Source organism: Arachis duranensis, chromosome 10, assembly GCF_000817695.3.
Source record: "Arachis duranensis cultivar V14167 chromosome 10, aradu.V14167.gnm2.J7QH, whole genome shotgun sequence".
In the NCBI taxonomy this organism is placed as follows: Eukaryota; Viridiplantae; Streptophyta; class Magnoliopsida; order Fabales; family Fabaceae; genus Arachis; species Arachis duranensis.
The window spans coordinates 58,543,484-58,550,151 of NC_029781.3; positions in this window are offsets into that span (position 1 = coordinate 58,543,484).

Genomic DNA, 6,668 nt, shown 5'->3' on the forward strand with positions numbered 1-6,668 from the left:
TTTCCATTTTCAAAAATACTTGCTAACAATTAATGATTTGATTCAACATTTCAAGTATGTTGCCTTTTCTGTTGAGAATGGTTTAATGTTTGAATCATATCTTTTCTTGTTGGCCAAGTCATTAATTTTAAAAATCAAATCTTTTTAAATTATTTTTCAATCATATCTTTTTAAAACCATAACTTTTCAATCATATCTTTTTAATCACATCTTTTTCAAAATAGTTTTCAATCATATCTTTTTGATTTCTAATTTCAAAATCTTTTTCAAAAAATACTTTATCTCTTTCCCAATCATATTTTTCGAAAATCATTCTTCAATTTTTCAAAATGTTTTTAAAATCTTTTTAAATTTATTTTCGATAATTTCTTCCCCTCTTCTCACATCCTTCTATTTATGGACTAACATGTACAATTCGAACTCTATCTTTCTAAGTTCGAATTCTTCTACCACTTCCTTCTATTTTTCTTTTCCTCTGACACTTCGAGGAATCTCTATACTGTGACATAGAGGATTCCATATTTTCTTGTTCTCTTCTCTTTCATATGAGCAGGAGCAAAGACAAAATTGGATTCACAACCTAAAGAAAGCCTGAACTCTTGGAAAAGCTAGTCAATGCCTTCTTGGCAAAGTTCTTTCCACCTCAAAAATTGAGTAAGCTTATAGTGGAAGTCCAAACCTTCAGACAAAAGGAAGGTGAATCCCTCTATGAAGCTTGGGAAAGATACAAACAATTGATCAGAAAGTGTCCTTCTGACATGCTTTCTGAATGGAGCATCATAGGTATCTTCTATGATGGTCTGTCTGAACTGTCCAAGATGTCATTGGATAGTTCTTCTGGAGGCTCTCTTCATCTGAAGAAGACGCCTGCAGAAGCTCAAGAACTGATTGAAATGGTTGCAAATAACCAATTCATGTACACTTCTGAAAGGAATCCTGTGAACAATAGGACGAATCAGAAGAAAAGAGTTCTTGAGATTGATACTCTGAATGCCATATTGGCTCAGAACAAAATATTGACTCAGCAAGTCAATATGATTTCTCAAAGTCTGTCTAGAATCAGCAAGTCAATATGATTTCTCAAAGTCTGTCTGGAATGCAAGCTGCACCAGGCAGTACTAAGGACGCTTCATCTGAAGAAGAAGCTTATGATCCTGAGAACCCTTCAATGGAAGAGGTGAATTACATGGGAGAACCCTATGGAAACACCTATAATCCTTCATGGAGAAATCATCCAAATCTCTCATGGAAGGATCAACAGAGACCTCAACAAGGTTTCAACAACAATAATGGTGGAAGAAACAGGTTTAGCAATGGCAAGCCTTTTCCATCATCTTCTCAGCAACAGACATAGAATCCTAAGCAGAGCCACTCTGACTTAGCAACCATGTTCTCTGATCTAATCAAAATAACTCAAAGTTTCATGACTGAAACAAGGTCCTCCATTAGAAATTTGGGGGCACAAGTGGGTCAGCTGTGTAAGGCCATCAACATGGCCGAATTTGGAGAGGAGGAAGAGACAGTGATCGCCACTGATGAAGACCTCAATGGACGTCCACTGGCCTCCAATGAGTTCCCTAATGAGGAACCGTGGGAATCTGAGGTTCACACTGAGACCATAGAGATTCCATTGGATTTACTTCTGCCACTCATGAGCTCCGATGAGTATTCTTCCTCTAAAGAGGATGGAGATGTCACTGAAGAGCAAGTTGCTAAATACCTTGGAGCAATCATGAAGCTAAATGACAAGTTATTTGGTAATGAGACTTGGGAGGATGAACCCCCTTTGCTCACCAAAGAACTGGATGACTTGACTAGGCAGAGGTTACCTCAAAAGAGACAGGACCCTGGAAAGTTCTCAATACCTTGTACAATAGGCACCATGACCTTCAAGAAGGCTCTGTGTGACCTAGGGTCAAGCATAAACCTCAAGCCTCTCTCTGTAATGGAGATGCTAGGGATCTTTGAGGTGCAAGCTGCAAGAATCTCACTAGAGATGTGATAGCGCGAAATTGTGATCAATACTTTTCACAAATCAAATAATCCCCGGTAGTGAAACCAAAAACTTGGTGTTCAATACCATGGCATAAACACAACTTCGCACAACTAACCAGCAAGTGTACTGGGTCGTCCAAGTAATAAACCTTACGCCTGTAACCATGGAGAGGAATCATGAAGAGCTTCTCTCAAAACAGAGTCAAACAGAGCCCCCACAGTCAAACTCTAAGTTTGGTGTTGGGAGGTCACAACCAACTTCTAAGTTTGGTGTTGAACCCCCACATTCAAACTCTAAGTTTGGTGTTGGGAGGTTCCGACATTGCTCTGAGTATCTGTGAGGCTCCATAAGAGCCCACTGTCAAGCTACTGACATTAAAGAAGCGCTTGTTGGGAGGCAACCCAGTGTTATATTTATCTATATTTCCTTTGTTATTTTATGTTTTTTGTAGGTTGATGATCATGGTAAGTCACAAAATCAATTGAAAAAGCAAAAACAGAAAGAAAAACAGCACACCCTGGAGGAAAACCTGCTGGCGTTTAAACGCCAGTAAGGGCAGCAAATGGGCGTTTAACGCCCAGTCTGGCACCATTTTGGGTGTTTAACGCCAGAAAGGGGTACCAAACTGGCGTTAAATGCCAGGAAGTGGCAAGAAGTTGGCGTTAAATGCCATAAATGGGCACCAGCCCGGCATTTAACGCCAGAATTGGCAGAAGGAGCATTTTTGCTCGCCACTTGGTGCAGGGATGAATTTTCCTTGACACCTCAGGATCTGTGGACCCCACAGGATCCCCACCTACCCCATCACTCTCTCTCTTCTTCACCCATTCACCAATCACCTCAACACCTTTTCCCCAAAAAACCCTCACCTATCATATCCCACTATTCTCTTCACTACTCACATCCACCCTTCATAAAACCCGACCTACCTCACCATTCAAATTCAAACCACTTTCCCTCCCAAACCCACCCATTCATGACCGAGCCCTACCCCTCTCCCCACCCCTATATAAACCCTTCTTCACTCCTTCATTTTCACACAACCTAAACACCACTTCTTCCCCTTGGCCGAACCACAAAGCCACCTCCATCTACGCTATTTCTTCTTCTTCTACTCTCTTCTTTCTTCTTTTGCTCGAGGACGAGCAAACCTTCTAAGTTTGGTGTGGTAAAAGCATTGCTTTTTGTTTTACCATAACCATTTATGGCACCTAAGGTCAGAGAAAACTCTAGAAAGAGGAAAGGAAAGGCAAAAGCTTCCACCTCCGAGTCATGGGAGATGGAGAGATTCATCTCAAGGGTGCATCAAGACCACTTCTATGAAGTTGTGGCCATGAAGAAAGTGATCCCCGAGGTCCCTTTCAAACTCAAAAAGAGTGAATATCCAGAGATTCGACATGAGATCCGAAGAAGATGTTGGGAAGTTCTTACCAACCCCATTCAACAAGTTGGAATCTTAATGGTTCAAGAGTTCTATACCAATGCATGGATCACCAAGAACCATGATCAAAGTGTGAACCCAGACCCAAAGAATTGGCTTACAATGGTTTGGGGGAAATGCTTGGATTTTAGTCCGGAAAATGTAAGGTTGGCATTCAACTTGCCCATGATGCAAGGAGATGAACACCTTTACACTAGAAGAGTCAACTTTGATCAAAGGTTGGACCAAGTCCTCATAGACATTTATGAAGAGGACGCTCAATGGAAGAGGGAAGCCGGTTCAACTGAGAAGGCATGACCTCAAGCCCGTGGCTAGAGGATGGTTGGAGTTTATCCAACGCTCAATCATTCCCACTAGCAACCGGTCTGAAATTACTATAGACCGGGCCATCGTGATTCATATCATCATGATAAGAGAAGAAGTAGAAGTTCATGAGGTTATATCCCAAGAACTTTATAAGGTGGCAGACAAGTCCTCCACCTTGGCAAGGTTAGCCTTCCCTCATCTCATTTGTCACCTCTGTTATTCAGTTGGGATTGACATAGAGGGAGACATCCTCATTGATGAAGACAAGCCCATCACTAAGAAGAGGATGGAGCAAACAAGAGATCCCACTCATCATGAAATCCCTGAGATGCCCCAAGGGATGCACTTTCCTCCACAAAACTACTGGGAGCAAATCAACATATCCCTAAGAAAATTGAGTTCCAACATGGGACAACTAAGGATGGAGCACTAAGAACATTCCATTCTCCTCCATGAAATTAGAGTAGATCAAAGAATCATGAGAGAGGAGCAACAAAGACAAGGAAGAGACATTGAGGAGTTCAAGCACTCCATAAGATCTTCAAGAAGAAGAACAAGCCGCCATCACTAAGGTGGACCCGTTCTTTAACTTCCTTGTTCTATATTTTCCTATTTTTCGAATTTTTATGCTTATGTTCATCATCTATGTTTGTGTCCTGTGATCATTAGTGTCTTAGTGTCTATGCCTTAATGTTATGAATGTCCTATGAATCCATCACCTTTCTTAAATGAAAAATGTTCTTAATTGAAAAAGAGAAGAATTGCATGAATTTTGAATTTTATAATAGATTAATTATTTTGATGTGGTGGCAATACTTTGGTTTCTAAATGTATGCTTGAACAGTGCATATGTCTTTTGAATTTGTTGTTCATGAATGTTGGCTCTTGAAAGAATGATGAAAAAGGAGACATATTACTGAGGATCTGAAAAATCATAAAAATGATTCTTGAAGCAAGAAAAAGCAGTGAATTCAAAAAAAAAAGAGATAGTACATGCGAAAAAAAAAGAAAAAAAAGAAAAAGAAATAATAAAGTTGTGATCCAAGGCAAAAAGAGTGTGCTTAAGAACCTTGGACACCTCTAATTGGGGACTCTAGCAAAGCTGAGTCACAATCTGAAAAGGTTCACCCAATTTTGTGTCTATGGCATGTATATATCCGGTGGTAATACTGGAAGACAGAGTGCTTTGGGCCACGGCCAAGACTCATAATGTAGCTATGTTCAAGAATCATCATACTTAACCAGGAGAATCAATAACACTATCTGGATTCTGAGTTCCTAGAGAAGTCAATCATTCTGAATTTCAAAGGATAAAGTGATATGCCAAAACTGTTTAGAGGCAAAAAGCTAAAGCCCCGCTCATCTAATTAATACTGATCTTCATAGATGTTTTTGGAATTCATTGCATATTCTCTTCTTTTTATCCTATTTGATTTTCAGTTGCTTGGGGACAAGCAACAATTTAAGTTTGGTGTTGTGATGAGCGGATAATTTATACGCTTTTTGGCATTATTTTTAGTATGTTTTTAGTATGTTTTAGTTAGTTTTTATTATATTTTTATTAGTTTTTAGTTAAAATTCACTTTTCTGGACTTTACTATGAGTTTGTGTGTTTTTCTGTGATTTCAGGTATTTTCTGGCTGAAATTGAGGGACCTGAGCAAAAATCTGATTCAGAGGCTGAAAAGGACTGCAGATGTTGTTGGATTCTGACCTCCCTGCACTCGAAGTGAATTTTCTGGAGCTACAGAAGCCCAATTGGTGCGCTCTCAACTGCGTTGGAAAGTAGACATCCTGGGATTTCTAGCAATGTATAATAGTCCATACTTTGCCTGAGATTTGATGGCCCAAACAGGCGTTCCAAGAAGGATCCTCCAAGAAGAATGGTGATGACTCCTCCCCTTCCAAGAAGAAAGACAAGGGAAAAGGGCCAATGAACTGAAGCTACTCAAAAAGTTATTAAGTCCCATGGTTGACATTCTTATAATTCTGCAACTTTGTTTAGTTTTCTTCAAGTTTTATTTCTATAATAACTTGAAATTTTAGGATAGTTTAATTTTAATGCTTAGTTTGCTTATGTCCTGAAGTTTTTTATGAGTCTTCTATGTTTTAAGAAAGAAAGTGAAATAATGTTTGAAGTCACTTAGTTATCAATAAAAGAATGTTTGTTTCCATAAGAATCTATTGTGAGCTATACAAAAACAAGAGTAAAAGACATTAAGACCAAGTAAGGGTGTTCAAAACTAAGAGATAAAGGAACTAAGTACAGGACCAGGTATGAATCAAAAAGGAAGTGAGTCATGATGAGTAATTAGACTTAGAGGAAGTGACAAGTGAAAGTTAAAGATGTCCCTTGAATATCTATAGAACTAAGAAGTAGTAAGCAATAGAAAGACTCAATGCTCTGAGCATCAACTACTAGGATGAAAAGAAACATAAATAGCTAAAAAAAAAGAGTTAGATAACCCTAGTAGATGCTTGTGGTGAAGATGTGTCAAGAAGAGAGACCAGAGCAAGTAAATTCTTAGGGGTGTTTCAACACCTAGCACCCTAAAACCAACTGGTTTGGGAGTGCTAATTGAAAGCCTAAGCTAAAAGGTCATCTTAAGACAAAACACTTAGAGTCGTAGTCAATTGAAAGGAAAAGAAAAAGAATAAAATCTTGCTACTTCAAGGTGACAATCAATAAAAAGGGCACCTAAGACAAGCACTTGAAAAATCCTCAAGAGTCTAGGAGTTCATTGTGGCATTGAAACAACAATACTCATGCATGTATTAATACTTAACCTTATTCTTGGCAATGAATGCACTTATTCATGGTTGAAGTCTCAATTCAATTAAGAATAACTCACATTGATTTGCTTGGGACAAGCAAAGCTTAAGTTTGGTGTTGTGATGAGTTGCATCATTTACCCTTTTTACCTAT